The sequence below is a fragment of the Acomys minous genome (assembly GCF_964271855.1).
Source record: "Acomys minous genome assembly, chromosome: 3".
Taxonomy (NCBI): domain Eukaryota; kingdom Metazoa; phylum Chordata; class Mammalia; order Rodentia; family Muridae; genus Acomys; species Acomys minous.
The window spans coordinates 128304818-128330913 of record NC_140485.1 but is presented as its reverse complement, the minus strand read 5'-3'; the positions used below and the strand labels follow the sequence as shown (position 1 = coordinate 128330913).

At 41.4% G+C, this 26096-nt stretch overlaps 2 long non-coding RNA genes across 6 annotated transcripts in view; one reads left to right on the top strand and one right to left on the bottom strand.

Annotated features, from left to right (window-relative positions):
• The window catches only part of LOC311595125, a 350591-nt gene that overhangs the window by 169160 nt on the left and 155335 nt on the right, over positions 1-26096 (top strand). The gene's annotated exons all lie outside the window — the stretch shown is intronic.
• LOC311594054 lies at positions 15980-24210 on the bottom strand. 5 transcript variants are annotated; one of them, XR_014777929.1, is made up of 5 exons: positions 23939-24210; positions 21315-21401; positions 20901-21022; positions 16566-16806; positions 15980-16302 (listed from the first exon to the last, which is right to left on the bottom strand). It is a non-coding gene; the product is annotated as an uncharacterized lncRNA (long non-coding RNA). The 5 variants fall into 5 exon arrangements; XR_014777930.1 differs by having other exon boundaries at positions 16566-16679; XR_014777931.1 differs by having other exon boundaries at positions 16566-16679; positions 20901-21019.

Here is a 26096-nt window from a genome sequence, read left to right as displayed (position 1 = left end):
GTGTGACTAAGAAAACCAAGCCGGTTATGGCATATCTAGATGTCGCTTCCCCATTCAGATACTGCTGGGGTGGCACATCTCCTAGTCAAGACTGGAATGACATCTTTTCTTTTCTTTAATCAATATTTTATTCACGACTACGGTGAAAGGTTTAGTTTCTGCATCTGCAGTTGCTCAGAGATTGTATTGTAAACCAACTGACTCCTGAAGAAGCTTTGATTCTGCGAAAAACAAAAACCAAAACACAGGCCTGTTGCCAGCTCAGGAATCATAATGACATTAATAGACTGTGTTTATTGAGCACTCAGGCCTTCAGCTGGGTTACAGACTGACAGGAAGAAATTCACTCCCGACACACATGCTGTAAGGTTCCATTACGTTCCTGATTTAATTTTCCATGGATGCAAACTTAATCAGAGGGGAGGTTGTTGCACAGGACAGAAACAGATGTGGGTGTTTTGCCATAGCTTGCTTGCTGCCCCCCCACCAAGATTGAACAGATGCCCACAGATGCGGAGGCATTATCCACCCGAGGCCAACAAAGGAATCATTCTTGCTGCACCTCTGCCCTTTAGCACATGGGTCTCCAATAAACGGGTGATACGTGTAACAGTCAGTCCGCTTGCCTTTTAGTTTCTACATTCCAAACTTCATCCTCTGCCACCAAGAAAGCAATGTTGAGGCCTAAACAGCCAAGAACGAATCCGTTGTTTCCAAGATGCTAAGAAGCATATCCTACAGCAAGCTGCATTTTGATTCAGTATGTTATCAAAGTCAATGTATAGACTCTCCTTTCCAAAATACCATCCCATCAGTAGAGTGTGGTGATATGTAGTGATGATCCCAGGACTTACAAGAACGGGGCAAGATGATTTGAATTAGAGGTCAGCCCGGGATATGTAGCAACTTTGAGCAAGCCTGGTTACAAGCGAGACTCATCTTGGGGAAAGATTGTAAAAGTAGCGCTAACGAAGCGGAGACTGGCAGATCCCTTGGGTCTTGCTGGCTAGTCAATCTAGCGGAATTGGAAGCTTTGAGCTCAATGAGACAAGCTCCCCCAATAGACATAAATAAAGTAGACAGTGATCGAAGTAGACTCCTCACATCACATGCATGCGTACACATTGTACAAGTGCACACTCATCTTAATTGAAGCCCCCCAAAATCTGTACTAACATGAGATCAGTGATTTGTTTAGTCTTGTCTCAAAAGCAATATGGCCTCAGTGGGCCACTGAGCGAGTGTTATAGCCTGTTCCTTTCTGTGAGAGTGGATGATGCCAGAGTGGGGCCTACAAACGAACTTCTTTAGGAGCAGACCTAATGGGCCTAGTGATAACTGGGATTAAACATCACTCTGGCATACTAACCTGATATTAGTATTGAATTGACTCATTCCAAAATCAGTACACCAAGAGAAGGAGGGCTGTTTTTGGGGTTTTTTTTTTTTCGTAGACGTTTCAACAGAGCTGAGATGTTGAAATTGAAAAAAATGTAATTTACTCTCCTTCCAAAGTCTTAATTGTATTTAGTCAGAAACTTGAAAAAACCAGCCTCCACCTCAATAAAGAGAGTTTAATAAAGAATATGTTCTAGGTGAGGGAACAGAAAAGGTTCAAACACTTAGATACAAGCAACATTACAAAGCTTAAAGAGGACCATGGGGGAAATGGCTATCCTAGAATTACAGAGCGTGAGGAATGAAGAGGGGTTTCCTGAAGGGAGCTGTAGTGTTGCAGAGTATTTATTATACTCTATAGAGCTCTTACTATGACCCAGCTAGCCCTCCAATAATCTAGACAGAGGCCTATCGATGTATTTAAACAGCTTTAGCACAATCACTCGGCAGTTACGATTTAAACTAATTTTCTATGCTAGGCTGGCTACTTCCTGGCTGCACTCCCCAAGTTACTTGCCAATAAGTCGTCTTGTCTGGGTGGATCTGCTCCATCAGGCCACATCCTATTTTTCCATCTGCTTCCTTCTCTCTCTCTCTCTCTCTCTCTCTCTCTCTCTCTCTCTCTCTCTCTCCTGCTTCTCTTAGCCTCATAGTCCTTACCCAAGAACCCAGCTTGGGAACTGAAGCTCCACTTAAACTCTAGCAAGGTTTACATGACAGCACTTGAGAGTGCATGCGCTTGTCTGGACAGCAACCAGATCTTAGGGGCCGGTATTTGGCATTTGGATGCACAGCAGCAGTGCCAGACCAACCCCCACCACTGTAGACAGTGGAAACACATCGCCTCACAGCAGAAATGGAAAAGTTCAAGTAGCCCAAACCCCTCCCTCTCCCTTTTCTTTCAGCTAATCATTGTGAATAGTGAGGGTAAGCCTAACTGTGCAATAAGAAGCAGTAAGTTTCCTGAGGCACACAGAAGAGCCTCATCTAGTGATTAGGTGGTGATTAGGGGTTGTGGTGCAGGGAAAAAATTGGAGAAAGGGTACACATTAGTTTAATTTGTTTATAATTTTCAGTAGCTCACATACCACTAAGGTATTGTGTCCAGTGACACGGCTAAGGAAGCTGATTAGCAAAGTCAGAGAAAATACTGATCGTTCTGTACACTGGTGTTTTTACTATCACTTAGACAAAATAATTACCGATTATTCCACCACACTAAAGAAAGATGAGTTGCATTCTCACACCTTATATCATGATAAAACCCAGTAAGATTGCATGGGAAAGAGCCACATTACTGCTAGTGTGAGTACCTAGTGATGCCTATTGCTATCTTTATTCTCCCACTCAAATGTTTAAGACGAGAACAAAGGTGCTAAAGATTTTACACAATCCCCCAGAAGCAGCATCAAAGACAACAGGAAGTGTCTGAGGGCATCTGTGTAAGCTGCTTTTGCACATAATTTTAAGAGCTGGTTAGGGAGATTGTCATTGATTTGTGGGGATTCATGGCCACTGATGTAGACAGATTCCCTAAGGAGATGACATTATTTATCATAGACTATGTCTTTGTTTTCCACGTGAATAACACATTAGAGTATTTCCTCTTCTGGGATTCTGGTACACAAGGAGGATGAGGACCATGAGAGTGAGGGAGCTCACCTGTCCTTGAGGATGACCATGTATAGAAATCCCTGAGGCAGCAGAATGCATGGTCACTTCACACAGCTGTATTAGTTACCTGTCTCCTTATTGTTACAAAATGCATGGCAAGAGTATACTATTGAAGGAGGGCATGTACTAGTCTGCAGCTCACTGGGAAGCAAAGCATGGTGCTAGGGAAGGCTGGGAGGCAGGGTGTCTTAGTTGGAGTCTCTGTTGCTGCGATGAACCATCAAGACTACAAAGCCAGTTGGGGAGGAAAGGGTTTGTTAGGCTTATACTTCCAGATCATAGCCCATCATAGGGCAGGAACTCAAGCAGAGCTGGAACCTGAAGGCAGGATCTAGTGCAGAGGCATTGGAGGAGTGCTGCTTACTGGCCTGCTTTCTTATAGAAGCCAGGATGACCAGACAAGGGATGGCACCACCCACTGTGGGCAGGGCACTCCCCATCAATCTCTAATTGAGAAAATGCCTCACAGCTAGGCGTCATGGAAGCCTTTCCTTAACTGAGGCTCCTTCCTCTCTGATGACTCTAGTTTGTGTCAAGTAGACACACAAAACCAGCCAGTACAACTGACCCGTTGTCAACTTGACACACAACACAATTGCTGTTAAGCCACAACCCATCCTTTCTTATTCATCCCTAACATCTCACATTAAAAACATAAATAACTTAAAAAGTCCCATGGTTATTACAATTCAAACACATTAAATTTTCATTCTCGTTAAAATATCCAGTGTCTCTAACTATCTAAATATCCTGCTTAGAAGTTCAATGCCTTTTAGCTATGGCCTTCTGTAAAATCAAGAATAAATCAGATACTTTCCTTCTTCAAGAGGGAAAAACAGTCACAATCAAAGCAAAGCAAAAATTAAACTCCAACTGCCCAATGTCTCAGAGTCCCAATCTTCTGGCGTCCCCTAGAGGGTTTAGGTCACTTTTCCAGCTCTGCTCTCAGCTGCCTCCCCGTCCCATCCCACCCCCCCCCCCCACCACCACTGCTGCTACTGTTCTTGGTGCTCATTCCCTGGGGCTGGCATTTCCAAAACACTGAGGTCTTCTGCTGCAATTAAGCTGCATTTTCATCAGTAGCCTCTCCTAGGCATTCTTCATGGTGCCAAGCCTCAACTTCTCTGCATGACCCCTTTAGTCCTGGGCCTTCAGTGACCTCCCCTGGCCTCTTACAGTGCCAAGCCTCACCTGCTCTCCATGACCCCTCCATGCCTTCAAAACCATATCACCTGGGTGACGCTTACACATTGCCAAGTCCAGCTGCCGGCACAAGGTATAAACTTGGCTATCTCTTGAATGCAGCTTCTCTGTGTTCGCAGAAAGCACTTCCCAGAAGTGTTACCTCAGTGATGCTGGTCTCTTCTTAATCACCACTAATTTCTTACCTCCATCTAACCAGCATTTTTTTAAACATTTTATTAATTTATTCATATTACATCTCAATTGTTAGCCCATCCCTTGTAGCCTCCCATTCCTCCCTTCCTCCCACTTTCCCCCTACTCCCCTCCCCTATGTCTGTGACTGAGGGGGACCTCCTCCCCCTGTATATGCTCATAGGGTATCAAGCCTCTTCTTGGTAGGCTTAAATAGAAGGATTCAGAGGGTTCTAGACGAACATTATGATGGGCAGATCTGGGTCCAGGGGTCCTGCTCAAACTATGACACCAGTCAAGGACAATATGGGAAGTAAACTTCAAACCCCTACACAGATCTAGCCGAGGGACAGAATATTTTCCACTGTTGAGTGGAGAGTGGTGACTGACTTTCACACGAACTCTGGTGCCCCGTTTTTGACCATGTTCCTTTGATGGGGAGGCCTGGTGGCACTCAGAGGAAGGATAGCAGCCTACTAAATAACCAGCATTTATTGTGCCTTTAATGCAGAAGTTTTTATTTAGTAGTTCTGGTATCTTGTTAATCACAGCTGATTCTTCAGCCCCAGCTAACCAGAACCACAGAATCTTAAATTACAATAGCTAAAGGCCCTGATTGAATCTTTAATCTTCCCTCTGAAACTTCACAAGCCAGGCTTCAGTCTTCCCTACTGTCAAGATTCCTATCTTCCAAGATCCCACAGAACCCCCTACAGAGCTCTTAACACCCAATGGCTCTTCTAGCTCAAAGGTTCAAAGTCCTTCCACAAGGTCAGGTCTGTCACAGCAATATTCCACAATGCTGGTACCAATAAATAAGACACAGGAGTAGAACAGTAGCTTCTTCCATAGTATCCACACCAGGAAACCAAGAGTAGTCAGGAAATGTTGCTGGGCTACGCAGACAGAAATCCCAACCCTAGTGACCCAGTTCATCTAGCAAAGCTACACCTTCTGAGGTCCCAGAGCTTTCCAAAACAGCGCCATCACTAGCACCCAGTGCTGAGACACACTAACATAGTGGGGGAACATTTCACATTCAAACCACAGTATCCTGATCCAGCTCCCCAAAGGCTCAGGACCATCTTGTGATGCAATGTATCCATCTCAACTTTCAAAGTCCATACAATGTTTTAACACTCCCAACACTGTTCCAACATCCAGTGTATACCCTGAGACTCAAGGCAGTCTCTTAGTTAAGAGCCTTTATACATGGAAAACACAAGTTAGGGCCTCCCACCATAGAATATCATATGAGTCATATGAGTGTTCCTATTCCCAAAGAGAGGGATAGGGGCGTAGCAAGGATAGATTCAACCAAAGCAAGACCAAAACCCATGACGTCTTGCAGTTCCATGTCTGACATTTGGGGCTCATGATGGATTCATCTCCCACTCAGCTGCCTATACATGGCTTCTTAGGATGCCATATTTCTTCAGTGGAATCTCTGTGGCTCTGGCCTCTGTAACATCCTGGGGTCTCCATTATAACTTAATATTTATCTTCAAAATTCCACGCAAAGGTCTCTGTGGCCTCCTTGTAAAGACTTGACCCTTGCTGTATGTTGCTTGTCCTTTGCATCTTCTGTGGAGCCATGAAGCCAGATGTCACAATCCCTTTAATCTTGTATTTTTTTATACTCTCAAACCAGTAACTTTTAGACAGTGCTACCAAATTCTGCTGATCCTTGGGATGGAGTTTGGTTTGCTTGAACCACAGTTACAGCAGTCTCTGTGTGCAGATCCTGGAAAAATAGTTTCCTAGGGAGATGTTTTCCAAAGTAGAAACCCCTGCTGGGCACAGTGCCACACATCTGTAATCTCAGGACCTGAGGAGGCCGAGGCCAGCATGGCCTACAAACTAGTCCAGGACAGCCAAGTCTACACAGAAGGACCCTGTCTCAAAAAAACAAAAACCAAAGTAGGAAACCTTGTCATTCTGAGTTGAAGCTGTCTCCTTTCAGAGAGGTTTGCATTTATGCAGCTGAACCTTTGATGGGCGGGGGGTGTATCTTGCCCTCAGGATACCTTTCCTGTTACCTCTATGCAGAGCTGGAGCTTCCATTTCCACAGTTACAATCTCTCTCTCCACTTGTACCTTGGATGAAACTATAAGCCTATACGATTCCTTTACTTTAATAAACTGCACATTTTTCATACCCTTTGGCCTCACCTGTTGCTTCTGTGAAAAACTGTAGATATGAATAATAATATTGAGTAACAACCACACCACAGACTAAAGGTTACACCTGTCTCAAAATTTCCATCATCAAACACCATTTTTAAGTCCATCATTTCTAAGTGCATCCTCACTAAAGTTATTGGGACACGGGCACGTGCCAGATTCATTGGCAGAATGCAACCTGAGCAGCCTCAAGCCCATTATTTCCCAGTAGAGCGCTTAGTCCCCTCTGATAGTTCATGAGCCAGGCTTCCACCTTATACGTGCCTCGTAGCATTCCTGTTTTTCACTCTGCCATGAAAATGGCCCATTGGTCTTTGCTTACAGCATTTTAGGCCGTTTTTATTTAGCACACAGCTATACATTATAATTTACTTTTCTCATTGATGACAATATGCCTGACCAGAAGTATATTAGAGGAGTAAGGGCTTGTCCTGGCTTACAGTTCAAAGGGACACACACCATCACAATAGAGAAACCATGACAACAGTGTGTGGGGCAAGCTACTCACTCACGTTGCAGCTGCAATAAGGAAACAGTATGGTCAGAGGGTAGGGCCAAGCTATGAAAATTGAAGGCCAACCCTAGTGATCCACTTCTTCCAGCAAGCCTCCACCCCCTAAAGGTTCTACAACCTTCTAAATAGTACTATCACTGGGGAGTCAAGTATTGAAACACAGAAGACAATAGGGGGAAATTCACGTTTAAGCCACAGCACCTTCAAGTTTCTGTACATAATTTATAAGATTAGATTGCCTAGATGTTCTCCTCTAATACCTAATATTATTTCCTTTGCTATCACCTAGCTCCTTGCCCCATGGTCATCAAGATCTTAACAGGGTCTTTATTAATAGCTCTCCAATTGTGATGTAGTTGGTTACTTGGATCAGTATGAATTATAACATAGAAAACAACATTAAATTCCTTCTCTTAAGCATCATGTCACATAAGAAGTGCATACATCTTCAAGGGTACTTTTTAAGTTACTTCTGGCAGAGTTTAGATAGATACCTACAGCACCTCTTTGTCCTTTGTGCAGATGCTTAGCTGGTGTGTGTGTGTGTGTGTGTGTGTGTGTGTGTGTGTGTGTGTGTGTGTGTCTTTGTGAATGTATTTGATACATGAGATGATTAACATTAGTTGTCAACTTGAATCAACAGTCACATGGGATACTGTACTTTGGGAATGCTTGTCTTGATTATGTTAATTGAAGTGGGAAAACAGCTTAATTATGAGTAGGACCAGTCCTGGCAGTGGATGCCTTTGTAAGCAGCTGATTCTAGCTCCTGCTCCCACTGCCTTAACTTCCTGATCATGGTAGACAGCTCCTTGAAACGTAAGCCAAAACGACCCCTTCTCCTTTAAATTGCTTTTGTCAGGTTATTTTATAACAGCAACAGTAAAAAGAAACAAAGACAGGCATGCTTGTTTGTGTGTGTGAGTCCATGCATGTGGCCCACAACACACACGTAGAGGTCAGAGGTCAACCTCAGATGTCAGTCCCCTTCCTCGACTTTGTTTGAAACAACATCTCTTTATTATTCTGACATATCGTAGGCCAAGCTAACTGGTCCATGAGCTTCAAAGGATTCTTTGTATCTATCCTCTGTCTCACAATCATGGGAACAGGACGTTTTCAGATATATGCTACCATTCTCAGCTTTTTACATGGGTTGTGGGAACTCAAATTCAGATCCTCATACTTGTGAGGCAAGTGTTTTACCCATGGAGCCATTTGAGCCCCTATATTTTAATACTAAATTGTTTTCTGTCTTAACTTTTTTTTTCTGAGTGAATAGAATTAAACATGTTCTTTAGTCCTTTTATTTCCTTTCATAGATCCGAAAACTGCTGAGAAATATTTTCTGAGGAAATTAAGCTTATGGAAACACTTATGTTATGTATAATTAAAGTTTGGTCTTGTTTATTCAGTATATAGCATATTTTATACTGTGAGTTTATTGATAAGTAAGGCCTAACTCTTTTATTTTTAGAAATGTCAAATCTAATAATGGAAGCAAGCCCATGACAATGATTTCATCTAATATGGCAAATAACAGAAGCAGAAATGGTTTGTTTTCCTGGATGCAGGCATTCTAAACCAAGACCCATAAACAACTGATTAAATAAATTCAGAAATTTTGTTTTTCATGGACAATTTTTGGAAGTCTTCATTTGAAAGATATATATTTCTTTTGTCTATCCACTGTGTAGCATGGCAAAATGGAGTGATGCTGTACAAAAATGATGTCTTCCCTAGGAGGTAGTAAAAGATGCATGATTACAATGAGCAAGCCTATTAGGGAAGTTAACTTAAAGCTACTGTAGCTATATTTTCACGCTAGGCAAACCAAGGGCAGTGGGTCCAATATTTGCTTCTGCCATTTACTAACTAGCTAAGTAGCTTTGGTCCAACTACATTAAAATCCTTTAGGGTAAGAATTTTGGCGATGGTAGAAGTGAACTCAAGACCTTGCATATAGCAAAAATTCAATGCTCTAACCCTGGTTAGGGATTTCTAATTTTTAAATTCAGTATTAGCACAGTGATTGCTCAGTGTCTTCATAAAGTTAGCTCTAGGACCCCAATACTCATGTGGCTGCTCGGAGTTCTTACATAAAGTGGCATGGTAGTGCCATACATCCTACTCACACCCTTCCATATACTTGGAACATGCTCTAAGTTACTTATACTACCTAATAAAATGTGGATGCTAGACAGTTAGTTTTCATGTTATTGCTTAGGTTCCCTTTAAAAATATTTTTGATGTGCAGTTGGTTGAATATGTGGCATAAATGAAGTGGTTGTAACAGTGTAGTGCTAATAATGAGATTATAAAACATGCGCTAAGGGCAGAATTCCTGTCTTATACTCACAGACTCATACAGCTAAGTGCTAACTACTATTGTTAAGTGACTCAAATTAATCCATGGCTGTATAATTCATCCTTCTAAATTTTCTTCCTGAGAAACCACAAGAGTCCTCAGTGTCCACATAACATATGGAAATATAAAATTGGCACACTCTATTTTGCAGTTATAGAGTCATGAATGCTGTAATGGTGACACGGACCCTGGCCATTTAATAGATAAACGTACAAAGGCTCGTGTGGCTTCAGTAGCTAGCCATCCACCAAGCACTTTAGAGAACCCAGGCTTGCTGATCATCTACAATGACTCAACTTCACCTATACCCATCCTCCTTACTCACTGCTCCCCCTTACCCTCCCAGCTGTACCCCCCATACTTGCTACATTGTAAGTATGCTTCTTCTCATGAACATTTCTGATGCATGTTCCTTTAACAGGAAAGCCGAGTTGTCCTATCATTGGTGAGGTGTGAATGAGACGCTGTTATTAATACAAACAGAGGCACCCTCTGGGCACCATACATTTATCAGATCAAGCCTCGAGACGGGAAACTACAAAAGTAACTAATGAAAACAGGATGAATGTTGCTTGCTAAATTAATGCTGTCATCTTTCCCAAGTGTGTCTTCAAAGTGAAACAGTCCAGCGGCAAAAATAGAACAAGCCTGGTACACTTGGTTCCACAGTGTAGAGGATTTGAAACACAGACTTAATTTCCAGTGTGTTAAATTGCTCAAGTGTCAGTGGCGAGTGGATACTGTCAACATGTGTCCAGACGCCCACCCCTCAAGCCACCAATCCCTTCTCCTTCTGTGCTCCTAAAATTACGGCATCAAACAACAACCACATTGACAAACTCAACCTGTGTGTATTGTGGAGCCTAGCTGAGTGCTGGCCTCTGCGCTGCATGCTTAGCTGCCTCCTTTACCAATTTTCACTCTGGGGCCACTGAATCCTGCCAGTGATGAAACATTTGTGTTGGCGGCCTCTCCAGATTTGCTTCATACAAAGCACGAATTCGAATACAGGTAAGAAAAGCGCACTGTGCTGTGTGTTTGTGGAAAGTAAAGGATGCTGTGGAAAGTAGTGGAACTAGTCACTTGTACTTGTTAGACTCACTGACCTTTCTAAGCCTGTACTGTTCTAGCAGGTCAGACCCTGTGGTCAAAGCTTACAAGAAGAAACCATTTAGAGCAGTGGTTCTCAACCTGTGGGTCGCGACCCCCTTTAGACCAAAACACCTTTTCATGGGGGTCAAGTATCAGATATCCCGCATAGAAGATATTTACATTATGATTCATAAAAGCAGCAAAACTTCACTTAGGAAGAAGTAGCAACAAGAATAACTTTATGGTTAGGGTTCACCACAGCATGAAGATCTGTATTAAAGGGTTGTAGCATTAGGAAGGTTGAGAACCATTGCTTTAAAGCTTCTGGGCTCTGGGACTATGGAGCTAGTTAAAGCCTTGCGTGTTATCGATGGTTCAAGAAGAGGGGTAAATTGAAGGCCGTTGGTTCGAGAGTTTAAGAGAATATGTGGAAAGGGTGCTGTTTCTGAACCCTCTGCTGTCAATTTAGTGTGTTTTAGGGAGGGTGAGACATAGAAACCCAGCCTGGCAGGTCAGCCCAGCTAACAGGAAATGCACAGTGATCGTGCCATGCTCCTAGGCTGTGTTTAATGGCCACACATCCAGAATGCAAGTTCTGCAAACAGAAAGGAAGTTTAATTTGAGCATCTGACCAGAAGAAATGGCAGTGCTAGCTGTTTTCAACACTTCAAATCCAAACACTGTTGGCTTGCTTTGTCTTGAGAGTTTGGAGGTGGCTAAGACAAAGGGTCACAGCCAAGTTGAAAAAACAAAGATGTTACCACAGAAGATGGGCAATTCTGTAAGGTCAGAGAGAAAAGGAAAAGGATGCTTTAGTGAAGGCTCTAAGGAGTGAGTAGAGGAACGCTTGATGGGATTTTTCAAAATGACAGCAAAATGTCTTAGTCCATTTTGTTCTGTTAGGACCAAATTCCTGGGGCTGAGTACTTTACAAAGAGAAGTTGTTTAGTTAGTTTACAGGTCTAGAGACCCAAGAACATGGCATAGCCATTGAATTCTTATAGGGGCATCATAGAAGATGGCATTGTCTGGGGGAAGTTACACATGAGAGACAGATAACATATCAAGACAGGAAATGAGAGTCTGGGGAGAAGCTAGGCCTTTTTATAACAATGTATTGTGGGTCCCAAGCCCCTCCTACAAGACATATGTCACATGGCAAGTCCAGTATTGCTCTGTCCATGATGGCAGTCACGGTCAAAGCATCTCTCCTGGACTCTATCTCTTTAAAGTCCTACCGCTTGTTAGTCTTGTCACTTGGGATCTTAATCTTCTGGCATGTAGATCTTAGGAGGACAAACTCTAAGCCTTGAGGAGAATGACTGACACCTGGGCAAACTGTTGTGGAGTACGTACTTCTTTAGGTGGCAAGGAGTCGGTATCAGATTGAGACAGTGTCTCAGTTAGGGAGTTTGTTGCTGTGAGGAGATGTCATGACCGCAATAACTCATATAAAGGAAAGCATTTAATGATGGCTGGCTTGGCTTATAGTTCAGAGGCTTACTCCATTATCGTCATGGTGGGCAACATGGCAACACACAGCCAGAAAAGATGGTAGAGAGGTAGCTGAGAGTTCTACATTTGAATTAGCAGGCAGCAGGCAGAGATGGTGACATTGGCTGGCCCTGGTTTGAGCTTCTACAACCTCAAAGACCATCCCCAGTGACACAATTCATCCAACAAGGCCACACCTCCTAATAATGCCACTCCCTATGAGTCCATGGGGGCAGTTTTCATTTAGAAAGCCACAGAAAGCTTCCAGCCAGATAGTCTATGATGGTAAAGAATAGTCCATCTGCCTCTTTGGTTAGATGTCTAATACACGTGTAAGTGGAGTTAGGAATGCAGGTGGCTGCACACGGGCCAGTGTTTGAGGACATGGAGCTGAGCTGGAGATAAAAATTTGCCAGTTGACAGCTTTCAGTGATATGCCACACAACTAAAAGAAATCATCAAAGAATTAAGACTTGGCACATGCCAAAAGGTTCAGAGATGAGAGACCCCAAGTGACAAAATTCATATGTAGAATTTAAGCCAACAGACATAAAAATTACAGAGATGGAAAATGCTATCTACTGTCATCAGCTTGAAGTAATGAAAAGCAAATATGATGAGGTGAGATGTAAGTTAGATCATTTCCCTGCCTGGCCAGCTGATCTAATCTACATGATTTCTTTACTATCCAGGGTTACAATGACTTTGCAGAATGCATGAAAACAGGCACAGTGTGGCATCCACAGAAAATCCTCCAGGCAAATAAGTGGATGGGTTTATTCAGTATAAAATTTCTCCCATTAGATTTTGTTGCAAATGGGAATCTCTCTCTCTCTCTCTCTCTCTCTCTCTCTCTCTCTCTCTCTCTCTCTCTCTCTCTCCCTCTCTCTCTCACACACACATACACACACATATGCACACGCACACACACACACAAAAGGAAAAATAGGAAACATCACCATTCTCCATTATCTTTATAATTTGCTTGCATACCAATTTTCCTGGTCAACCTTTGGTTACTGACGACCTCAGCTACAGAGTTGTGGGACTTGACACTCTAGCCTCTGAGAGGTTGGGAATCCATTCTGTACTTTGAAACCTCCTGGTCTAAGGGATCTAAGTCTATACATTTTACATAAGTAATAATTATTAAGCTCCTAATTAAATCTAAACTAAATTTTGTAATCTTTATCTAGTCCTTCCTTGTTTCCCTGATATCTAATATATTTAAAAAAAAAGTGTTAGAAAAGTGGGAAAATCTAGTTTAAGGTTTTAAATTGTGTCTTGTCTGTCTGTCACATGCTATATTTTAAGTACGAAATGTATTTCTATGGCCTGAGGAGCACCATCATTTTTCACTGAAAAAGTTGAAGACACACTTGTGACATGAACACAGACACATGGTGTGAACATCATATGAAGTGTCCATATGGTTTCAAGGAAAGTTGGATTTAATCTTTTGAGGGTCATGGATATAGATACTCCAACAGCCTTAGTGAGTTACCTGTTTTGTCTTAAAAATAAGGGCTTTGCACATTGAAAGAATCTTTCTTGTCATGAAAGAACTGGAAGCTTCCCTTTCCATCCTCCACTTCCTCAACTTTAGCTCACTATTAACTGAATGCAAAGGTCAGAGGTCCTGGCAGGCACTCGTACCTTTCTAAACCCAGTGTCAGATCTTCCCTCAGTGCTCCTCCTCGAGGCCGGATGCAGCAGTTCATCCTCTTCTCTGTGTCTTTTGTGTGCTGTAATTCTTTTCCACTGACACCTTCCGCTGTACCTCAGAAGGAAGGTGATGCTAGCGTTGATGTGTAAATCACCGAGGAAGAAAACAACACAGCATCCCAGAATAGGTGGCAGGGATCACAAGTAAAAATAGCTAAGAGGGTGGAAAAACCCTAAAGGTGTGAAATCTCTGACTTCCCCCATTTCACTTAGTTTTGCACGTTATTTTTTTTTTCTTGTCTCTTCCACTTATCTTCATTTTCCAAGACACAATGGCATTTCTTATCGGTAATATACCATAATTGTTTAAATTACCTGAATAGATATCTTCTTATTTAACAAAGTATCTGAAGGCTGAGTCCTAGTCATGCAAAACCCAAGCCAAAGAGATAGGCACAATAGACAGGTAGATGCTAAGGATTTGAGAGTTAACCAGACTGGCAGATAACTTTGCCCATGCTGTGTCCTGTGAGTTAAACTAAGTAAGCAGAGAAACAGGAATATCCAATTCATTTGACATCAAGAATTATCTGAGCTGGCCGTGGTGGCACTTGCCTGTAATCTCAGGACTTGGAGAGGCAGAGGCAGGCAGACTACTGTGAGTTTGAAGCTAGCCTGGTCTACAAAGTGAGTCTAGGCCAGCCAAGGCTACACAGAGAAAGCCTATCTTGAGCAGAACAAAACAAAATAATCTGGACAAGATGCTAAGGAGATGACTTGGAATATGAGAGCACTTAGTGTATAAGCATAAGGTCCTGGGTTCGAATCTCTAGTGCCCATGTACAAAGCCAGGTATTGTCTGGATGGCCAGATTGTTGCATCTTGCTTGGTGCAGTCCTAGCTCCAGGCTCAGTAGAAGGCCCTTTATCAAGGAGTAAAATGGAGAGCAAAAGGGCACCCAATGTGCTCTTCTGGCCTTTTCATAGACACATGGGATGGGTGGAGGCATCAGCACATGTGTACGTCACACACACACACACACACACACAGAGACATACACACAAATTATGCAGGACCTTTCCTTGTTAGAACATATGCCATATCTCAATTATTGTACCTGCTTTTGGAGGAAAGCAGTCGAAACACAAAGAAATGGACACATCACCGGGAAAATGGAACAGACACATGACTGGCAAAGTGCTGACACTTTATAGATGGCTGGAGTCCCCATGGAGAGGGCATACATATGATTTATCTACAGGGTGGACGTGGAAGGCCAAAGGTCTCCAAGGAAGAAGATGTCTATAACAGTAGATCCAGCAGGTAAACCAACTGTCCTCAAATATGTACTCACAGATAGTACAAACTGGGTGTCTTTAGCCAGAGTTATTTCCACCTTTAGCTCACAGACACTGAGCTCTTTAATCATTGCATCTTGTAGAAGCATTCAGTTAAAAGTTCTGTCAACCTACTTACTATATAAACCAAATTTGTGGGTCTTTTTTTTTTTTTGCTCCAAAATATTCTTCTCTGTTTGCTCTACTACAAAATTATCTAAAAGAAATGAAATAATTTACTATCAAATTTCTCTAAGCAATTTGATTATTCATTTTTTAAACACGTGACCTTTAAAAATGTATTCTAATCTTAGCCCTACTCTTTGAGGATGCAGATGTGGGAAGGAATGAGCAGTTGGTCCTTACTCTTGGGGGTTACATCTGTCAGAGTCTTGTGCCACTAAACTGAGTGTGGCAATGATCGTTTGTCTTCACTGGTTTGTAGATGTCACAGCCTGAAAGAATGCTAATGAACACCAACTAGTCAGCAATGGCTGGTGGTCATGATCAGTATTGTTAGCTATGCTAATGATGAGCTTAGGCCTCAGGTGCGGACACACGTGTCTAAACATACCCCCAAAGCAACCGAATGGTGTAGTATATGCAATCAATATGATCCTAAGCAAATGACTTTGAGTGACGTTATTTCTTCTGTCATTAAAATTTATCCCAGAAGTGTAGATGATACAACGTGCACGGCTATACACAGGGCAATCATGAAGAGTTGCGCCAGTCAAGGAATTTCATGAACAAAACAACAGCTTGTAGACAATGAGTAGAGTCGAACTAGCCCAGAAAAAAATGCTGAAAAGAAACGTTGTCTTCTTTATTTGAACTTATGACAAGCCCTCCCTGTGAAGTTTCCTTATAGCTCCATGGGAGGATACCTGTATATCTCGTTATTCCAAGGAAAAGTTGAAATTACATTCACGTGGTCAGGAGACTTCTTCATATCTTCAGAAAAGGAAACAATTAGCAGAGTAATAAAGCATGCCTCGGCTGTTCTTATCTCTGGGAGGCTGTCAAATGGACTGCGGACTGTGTACACCATCTGACTGAACGTGAGGCCTCACCAAGGCTGTTTATCCTCCTGAACAAAAGCACCATCTGGAATTGTATTCCTTCGTTCCTCTTAGCACGATACTAGCTACAGATTGCTGACTCCTTTGGCTCTTGTACACTCACATTCAAAGTGTAAGGCTGTGGGGAAAAAAAAGAAAATTTCTGGGTTGTCTCATGCATGGGAAACATTTAAATGTCCGAAAGATGGTTCATCTCTAATGCCAAGTTCAAGAAAGCTTTCTTAAATTATTTTTATGTTTCATTTGTTTTGCTTATTTGTTTGTTTGCCTGCTGTCCTCAATTAAAAGGACATAGTCAACTAAGTCGAGGCAGAGGCAGAATCGTGCTATCCCATGAGCTGGAACCATTTAAATGCAGGCTGGCTGAAAGAGAATACTTGCCTGAACTCGGTTATATAATTGGAAATGTGGCTGCTCACAGTCCTTCCAGAGCTGTGCTCCCGGGAAAAGGTGATTATCCGAGTGAGTCAATAGCTCTCTACCTGTGCTCCCGAGCTGCAAGGAAGATAGACTGATCAGATTCAGTGACATTCTGGGGAGAAGATCTGGTGGCTGTGATAATGATTCTGGCAGTGCCCTTTGAAGATTCAGACGGGAACTGCAGCAGCAGTCAAATGAAAGGCTGGAGAGATTAAAATTGATGACCACATTACATATTACACTGAAGCTCATACATTATACTCAATAAAAGGATACAAATAGGAAGGCCACAATTTCTGCTCATCCCTAATTATAGCTCTTTTTTTCCATCTGTTCCTATTCCTGTACCTTAATTCATCCTAACAGAGAAAGAAACAGATTTCTATAGAATTTAGGAGTCAATTTCTGGCCCTCTGAAAGGACAAAATATACTACAAATACAAGCTAAAAAATTTTTTTTACCATTATTGATGGGAAAACTATAAGGTCAGAGGAGATATGAGCCTACAGAAGGATCAGTACATTACACATTTCTTGCTCCATGACACTGGGAAGCTTGAAGGACATAAGAAATTAATTCTGTAGTCTAAGATGCAACACATGCAGGAGCAATCACATTTGTTTCCAAGCTGAAAACACAGCAGGGTAGACAATGTCATTAGTAGCTGCAGTCTGTAAGGTTATGCACAGGATTGTTTGCTGGGAGGGCAGCTGCTATAGAAGGGACGAGAAGCAAGCCATGAATCCTGGAGTTAAGGAACACTGGAGACCTGATGTGTCATTGATTGGCAGGGTCTCCCACTGGCGTGGAACTCTCCAAGTAGCCTCCCCTGCACTGGGATGACAAGAGCAATCTCCATGCTGAGGTTCTTTGCTTGTTTTGATGTGAACTCTGGAGATGGAACTCAGGTCCATGTGTTTGAAAGTTGAGCCCTCTGGCCACTGAGCCCTCTCTCCAGCGTCTCAAGATTCTTTACTACTTCACTTCCTCATTTGTTTTTGCTATTCTGTGAGAGTTTTTTTTAAGCTATCAAATTGATCCTCTGCACCCTCCAGCCTATGTCTATCATGCATACTCTTGCTAAATAACTCCCTGCTTTCTGCGTGGAAAGCACCTTCTACTTCTATACTATAACAGTTTCCCCTCTTTGTCTCTCTGTCTCTGTCTCTGTCTCTGTCTGTCTGTCTGTCTGTCTGTCTGTCTCTCTCTTTCTCTCTCTCTCTCTCTCTCTCTCTCTCTCTCTCTCTCTCTCTCTCTCTCTCTCTCAAGCTCTCTTTCTCTCTCTCTCCCTCTGGCTTTTTCGAGACAAGGTTTCTCTGTGTAGCCTTGGCTGTCTTGGATTTGCTTTGTAGACCAGGCTGGCCACGAACTCACAAAGATCCACCTGCCTCTGCCTCCTGAGTTCTGGGATTAAAGGTGTGAACCACCACACCAAGCTTCCATGGGAGATGGGCAGGAGATGCTTACACTCTTTCTAGGCTACTGTAGATTTTTATAAACAACATTGTAACATCATTATTCACAAACAGTTGAAACTTCTTGTTCATATTCTTACTGCTATAAGTAGACCAGAAGGTAGGATCCTCTTTCAGTACACAACAGGCAGTCCATTCTTACTAATATTAAATATTTACTGACTAAAACCTCAGTTTCACTGACTTTTGAAAATTAAAGAATATATGAAGGATGAATTATGTTGGCTCTAGGGTATGCTGATTAATTTAATTAGCTGAACTGCCTTAGAACTAGGGATATTGGTAAGAAGTTGATATTGGATTTTCAACTATATATTCTGTTTATAATAGTCACAAAATGAAAACAGCAAGCCAATACCTGAGCGGAGACTGGCTAAAATTGCCTGTTACATCACAGAAAAAAATTATAAATCTAAAAAGTGGGAGTGGCCTTGAAAAGTATTCAAGCCAACTTCTAGGTAGAAAGGAAATAAACTTCCTCAAGGCCTCAAACATGGCTTCTGACTGAATGTCAAAATCTAATCCTGGGGACTTTTAACCCTGCACAGTTGTCGCCATCCTCACTGCTGTGACGACTCCATTTCCAGTGCTCACATATTCAGCATGGGATGCAGACAGTGTGCTCTGCTCTTCTCTTTCCCTCTCACTGAATAATTTCTAGCAGCTTCTTTGATTACTTTCTGTTGCCCCACCGTGCTAACCCTTGTAGAGGACATCTGGTCATACAGCAAAGAAAATTATCCAGTGTTTCTTTTTTCCTTTTTTTTTTTCTTTTTTTAACAACATCCCCTCAGTCAAGCAGCTAATGCACGATTTACTGAACAGTTGCTGATGTGACCAACACAGGGCTAATATGATAGAGCTGGCTGCGTTTAAATGCAATTCATCAATTAAACAACACTTTGCATGATTTTTGACTTGGCATGACTCAAAGGACAATATTTTTCAAGGTCACTGTGAACTCAGTAGTGGGAAGCTGACTTCATAATTGATTTTACATGGAATCATGCATTTTGGCTGAGTCTCAGTGATAGCTCGATAGGCAGTATCCAGGATTCACTTCTGGCCTCGGCTAGTCAACCATTGTGCCCATCTGGCCTTCTAATGTTATTGCTGAGACAGAACAGCCACAGAGAAACAGTCATGGCAAGGATGTCTTTAATAAAATGTTTTGAGTGGTCCATTATATTTTGGGTTGTGCATCAATAGTACCGTGCGACGAAGAATGGCCACTGGTGTTTATAACAATTTACTGATGCTCTAACCATTCACTCGCCCTACCCTCGCTGCCTCAAGCTTCAGGTGAGCTATAAATACACGGAGTAATGCTGTTAGAAAGAGAGAGTTTCTGTAAGTGGTCTACAAAGTCACTCTTCCTAGCACATTTGGACATGATCCTGTTGGCTGGGGGCTGAGGATAGGAACAGGATCCCATCACAAGCCCCTGGTGACTGTGAGGTCTGACTGGTTCTTGCATCATGCTGGCCTGTGGCTGCTAGTGCGTTTTCAGAATTACATATGGATGTCCTTTATTTGTTCAGTGGATCATGTTTAGGAATAAAGTAGACTGTGGCAGCATTGCCTGAGAAATGCAGGTCTGCCAGCTCAGCATGCAGCACCTTTATTTTAGAGAGGTAAACAGTAAACTTTTTTATTTTATCTAGACTAACACACTGGCGCATGCCTTTAATCCCAGCACCTGGGAGGAAGAGGAAAGCAGATCTCTGTGAATTCAAGGCCAGCCTGGTCTATAAAGTCTAGGACAGCCACGGTAACAGAGAAACCCTGTCTTGAAAAACAAAAACCAAAACATAGCAACAACAACAAAAATCACTATGTGGACATAGTTATATTTTAAAATGGGGCTGGATAGATAGCTCAGTGGGTAAAGACATTTGCTTCCAAGTCTGAGGAACTGAGTTTGATCCCCAGAACATATGTGGTCGGAGATTATTTATTCATTAAGGTTATTCTCAGACTTCAACATATGATTATAGCATATGTGTGCTCCACACAAATTTAAAATTAATGTTAAAAACTAGAAAGTGTCGGGCGTGGTGGCCCACGCCTTTAATCCCAGCACTTGGCAGGCAGAGGCAGGCAAATAGCTCTGAGTTCGAGGTCTACAAAGTGAGTCTAGGACAGCCACAGAGAAACCCTGTCTTGAAAAACCAAAACAAACAAACAAACAAATAAACAAACAAAAAAAGCCAGAAAGTATTTTTACTGGGAATTAGATTTCCCCCCTCAGTATCCTGTGTTTCTGTGTGCTAAATCTGACAATTCTGTATTAAGGCCAACTACATGTAAATAACATTAAGGACAAGAATATATTTAAAGTCCTACCTATGCAACCTTCTTTGAGTTCCATGTTGCTGTACTAATTCGTAATAACTGATCTGACAGTAAGTTTAGTAGAAGCAAGCTCTTGGCCAATATTTGGGTCAGAAAAGGTAGAGTTTCAGGGTGTGGTACTACATAATGATTATCAACTCAAATTTAAGAGTAGGATGTGGAAATTTGAAAATTGACTCTGTCACTGTAAGTTTTAATTTGGGGCAAGTCATTTTACTACCCCATATTCCTGTTTCTTCATCTATGAAATGGGATGATAGAATCTAACTTAAAATCATTATAAAAGCTAATAGTCTGTACATATACTAGTATGCCATTAAAATATTTCAATTAATAGTTATTGCTTACCCATCTATATTTCTAGATAAATTTTACTTATTAAAAACAATCGACCTAGTTTTCTAACACTATAACAAATACCAAAAATAATGAACTTTATAAAGGAATTGATCCATTTCTGCTCACAAGTTTGGATGGTCTAGATCAGAATCAGTTGGTCCTAACGCTTCTTGCTTTTGAGCTTGTGGGAAGTTAGCATATCACTGAAGGAGGATGTTTTGCAGGGCAGAGTTCATATCTGGACGCTGCTGAGAGAGCAGAAAAGGAGAGAAACGGACCACAGACACCGGGGCCCCACAGTTCCCTTTTTAGTAGGCTCCTCCTGGTAAAAGTCCCACCACTGTCTAATAAAACTATGATCTGGGTACAGGGCAAGCCTACAACATATGGGCCTTTAGAGACTTTCTAGATTTAAAGCAGATTACACTGCTTATATGTACCATTAAGCTCAAGCCACCTGGCCAATCCATTTCATAAAAGGATTTAATCGCATTCTCCTGAAAATTGACTTACTCGGGCAAGCATCAAGTGGCGTGCTACCTGCTTATTGGCGTGGATGGCCTTGTACATCAAACCTCTGGTGCCGGGCATTGATCAAGATCAGCCAGTGTTCACTGTGGTGTCCTACTAGAAGAAGCGGGATGTAAACAATTTGGGGAAAAGCAAGGCATGTAAAAATTATTTTTAAGTATAAATAAAGCAATTCCAAAGGCAAGTGCATCCATCAAGTGTAGGTGAAGGCTGCACCCCAATACTGACACTCTTCTAAAGGATCGGAGACCTCCCAAAACAGCTGAGAAAAATACATGATGGTGAGGTTTATGAACATGGGGTCCGGATAAAAGAAAATGTGAGCTAAAGAATTCACATGTTTTTAATGAGAGGAAAAAATGGACTGAAATTTTGCTGAGGAGGAAAACTTTTGACACTTGTAGATAATGTCCTAGTCTGATTCAATATAATCATGCCATTAAATTAGGCAACTAAATATAATTTAGAATTTTGCCTTTGGTTGATGAAAGAAGAATCATTCAACTCAGTCTTTTTGCCTCTAATAATCGAGATGAAGAGATTTTTTTTCACCTTCAACTGTAATATATAAATGGAAAAATAATTTCATTTACATATAAATTAAATTATATCCTGTTACTTTTCAATTGCCACTTGAAAATGAGAAGAAAAGTTAATACTTTCCAAAAGCTTTGGAAATAAGATTATGAGGAGGACTTGACTTGAAGTGAGGCCCTTTGACCATTGAATGCAGCCTGCTGCACGCTGTGGAACGCCTCCTAGGTAGGGACAGTTTTCTGGCCTCAGGGCTCTGATTTTGTGATGGCAACTTTGAGCTCCTACGCTCATTTTTCTGGTGGTGCTGTTTGCTAAAGGCCTCAGCATGAAGTGAGCAATACTTAAAAGTCCCAAGAACCACAGGAAAGGGCAAGTGATTCCCAGAGATGGTACATGTTTTCCAGGCCCATCCCTGAGACTGAGAAACTATCCATCTTAAAGGGAAAAGTTAGATATAAACGTATCCAAAGATATCTATATCATAATGTAGAAAGACTTGTTTAGGGCTTGCTGGTTGACGTGACTAGGCAGAAGCTATGAGCCTCCATCTTGTTCTGAACAATAAATTTGTGCACTATTTTATTTCCCCCTGAAATTAGCTGATTTAGTTGGCCCTAGAGTTACCTACCCAGTTATGTCAACACAGTTCGTGGGGTAAGAGTGGAGGTGATGAGAAGGCTAGAAAAAAACATATAAGAAACATATAGAAAACATATAGAAAAAAAGCACATATTATATTGTGACTCATAACAGTAGCCAAATTACAGTTATGAAGTACCAGTGAAATCATTTATGGATGGCAGTTACTCCAACATGCAGCACTGTATTAAGGGGTCACGGCATTAGGAAGTGAGAGGGCCAGATATACACAGTGCCACTGCATATCTCTATAAGAAATTTGAACCATCTTGGGGTGCCAAGAGAAACACCAGTGAGCACTTGATGAATCCATGGATTTTTTTTTTTAAGTTATATAATTAGAAATGGACGGAGACGTTTTGTGCAAGCTTTTTGAATGAACAAAGCAACTTAATTCAGCTTTCTCAAGGTTCACAGCTAGTGAAGATAGCCTCCTATCTGCAGATAGTCTCAGAGCCATCTTGAGAACCCTGGTAAACAGTTTCATAAAGCAAATGATTGAAAGCTGGTGACAGGCTGCAAGCTCGTCATCCAGAGACAAAATCAATGTGAGTCAAAGCAGAGGATTCAGGAAAGATGGCAGTTCATGTAGAAGTTCTTAATGACATCCTACAGGAGGTGCTCATCTTAACCCCTTACATCTAATATTTCTTAACAAAAATGTTAGAAATTATATTTTTAATTTTCTCTAGAATAATGTTATATTGGACCAAATAGCCACGACATCTTTCAAAAGAATTACAAAATATCCTAATTATTTTACATTTTCAATCAAATATATAACCTATGTGTATCATTTTCCTCGATAAAAAGGAATATCTAGTTAGATTTTTTTAACCTTCATTTTTATATATGATTTATTTGAAAATGACATTTGGATCTGAAAGTCAACGTTTCTTCCCTCTTTTGTTTTGTATTGTTTTGTTTTGTTTTCTTTTCTTTTTCTGGACCACCTCAAAACTTTGTTTTCAGCTTATATTTTTCCAGGCTAATGGGGCAGAGTTTCTAATAGATGGTTCGGATTGGCAGGCCTACTTGTATAGTTCTATAAGAAGGGACATTAGTTTCAGGGATGTGAAAAGACTCAGCATGATATAATCAGGAACCATTATTTATGAACTAGGAACAGAAGTGAGAGAAATCCATATTTACCATCTAAAGAAGTTTTGGCAATCCTAATTAAAATGCCAGTGAGGCTGTGCGCTTGAGTCAGAAATGTGAAATTAGGAAAAAGAGAGAGGGAGAGAGAGAGAGAGAGAGAGAGAACCAATGGGCAAATAAACCAAATTTTGTCATGTTATATATTAAAACACAGAAGAAAAACTTTGCAGCAAAGTGTGTAATATGGATCTGGGAACACATAGAACAAGGTTGCTGTATGTTTTCGTCTTATTTATGCTGCTGACATGAATACGTGACTCAAAGGCAAATGAGAAGAAACGTTCATTTTGTCTTACAACTCCAGGTCCATGGTCCATTACTGAAGTCAAGACAGGAATGCAAGTCAGGCCTTCTTGCTTTTTCACATGGCAATACTGCCAGCCAAGGTACCCAACAGACAAGAGCACAGCAAAAATCATGCAGAACGCTGCTTGCTAGCTGGCTTGTTGGCAGCCTCACGTTTTGCCAGCTTTCTTATAATGGCAGGACCACCTGCCCTGAAATGGTGGCACTCACTATGGCCTGGGCTCTCTTACATTAACAATCACGCCAATCCCCCACAGACATGCTCATGGGCCAATGCAACCTGAGCAGTTCCTCAAGTGGAACTCTCTCCGATCACTGGAGGCAAATTGACAGTTGACAGTTAAAACTAACAAAGACAGTATAGGAAGCTAAAGTAATGGTGGCTGATAAATCTCATTTATCATTTTTTTCACTAAAAACTGAAAACATGACAGATCATTAATACTTGTCACTAGAATAATTAATTACGATTCAGAAAAATAAAATTCTAAACCTCATGACATACAATAAAATAAAAAAATTCAAATAGAAATTTTACTTGAAAAGGGAAAACATGCAGGCAAACGAATGAGGAAGTTTTCATTAAGTATAGCATTTTTCCTTTTTCCTCCTGAAAAAACAAAATGTAGATTTTATTCCTAAAGGTCTATAAAAAAAGGGACTGTACCCCCAAATTTTGAAAATGACAAATTAATAGAAATGTTGTTGATTTATCGAATGGTTAAAGACCCCAATATATAAAGAGACGTTGCAAATTAACAAGGAAACAAACGTAATTTTCCACAAAGGTAGATATCACCTACCAATCCTATTGATTCAGTCTTCTTTTCTCTCACTCAAGCCAACTGTCTGGCACATTATAAACACTCAGTATAAATCAGCTAAATAAATTACTAAATTAAAAGCACTAAGGGGAAAATTCCACCAGGAAAGAGAAAAAAACACTAATTTCAAGCCCCAATTACAGAAGAAGAAAGATATTAATTTATAAATATACATAGGAATCTCTAACCCCACTAGTAAGCAAAGACAGGAAGATTAAAAATGCAATAAGACAGTACTGTCTGCTTTTCAAATTAGTCAGAGCTAAGATGATGAGTGCACAGTGTTTGAAGGGAATGCAAGAAGAGAGAGTAACGTGGAAAGCGGTTAACGATTTTTAGGGCTTACATATGTATCTCAATAAGAGTACAGCGTGAGCCTTTTGATTAAGGAGCACACTTTAATGCAATTATCAGAGCTGTTCAAATGGGTTTGTGGCCAACATTATCCATTATTTTGTTAGTGTTTTATTTAAAATAACCTGACATATCCATAACGCAGAATTCCTTAGCTTAATTACGGACACACATAATGTGAAATAACATGCGGCCAGTACCACTGGGCTCTAGACAGCCTTTGGTGAGTAGACGGAGAACAGGATTAGGAGAGCTAATGAGCAAACAGCAACAGAGCCTTTGTGGTCCTGATGCTGTTTCCATAGGTGTGAGGTCAGGTAATTACACTTGTGAGTTTATTCTGTTCTGTGAAGCAGAGAGCCAGGGGGTGAGGAAGCAATATGTGCAGTCTTGTCCTAATTGGTTGCAAAAGGTAGATTATCTGTTCCATAGAGACAGGCCGTCGGATAGCTCATCTTAACAGCGAAGTGGCTTCCTCTGGGAGGAGAGATCAAGTAGGATTGTTTAGGTTTTTAATATTCTGATGCATTAAAAAAACACATCGTATATTACTTCTGTAGTCAAAAATAAAAGTGTGCTCTAAGCAAACATGTGCAAAAACCAAATTTTCGTACTTTGCATGGAGGTTTAGCAGAGTCTTCCAGAGTCCTCCAGGGAAGACAGGAGAGCCTCAGATAGGGAGCTTTTCCAGGGGAGGAGAGCTAGAATGAAGCCAGCATCCTAGCTGGATTCCTGCTGGGAGAAAGCCTGGCTGGTGGGAACAGGTGCTGCACCAAGGAAAGACACTTGGCAGGGTGTAGGAGCTGCCAGCTTTCCTTACATTTCTCATCATGCTCCTGTAAGGTTCAGGGAACAATCAGATGCGACGGGCAGATTTGGACACCACGCAAACGCAGCCTTGTCTCAGTAGCCTAGTGTCATTTCACAGCTGGAATTTTACAGGGGTAGTTCACAAAACATCCCTGTGACA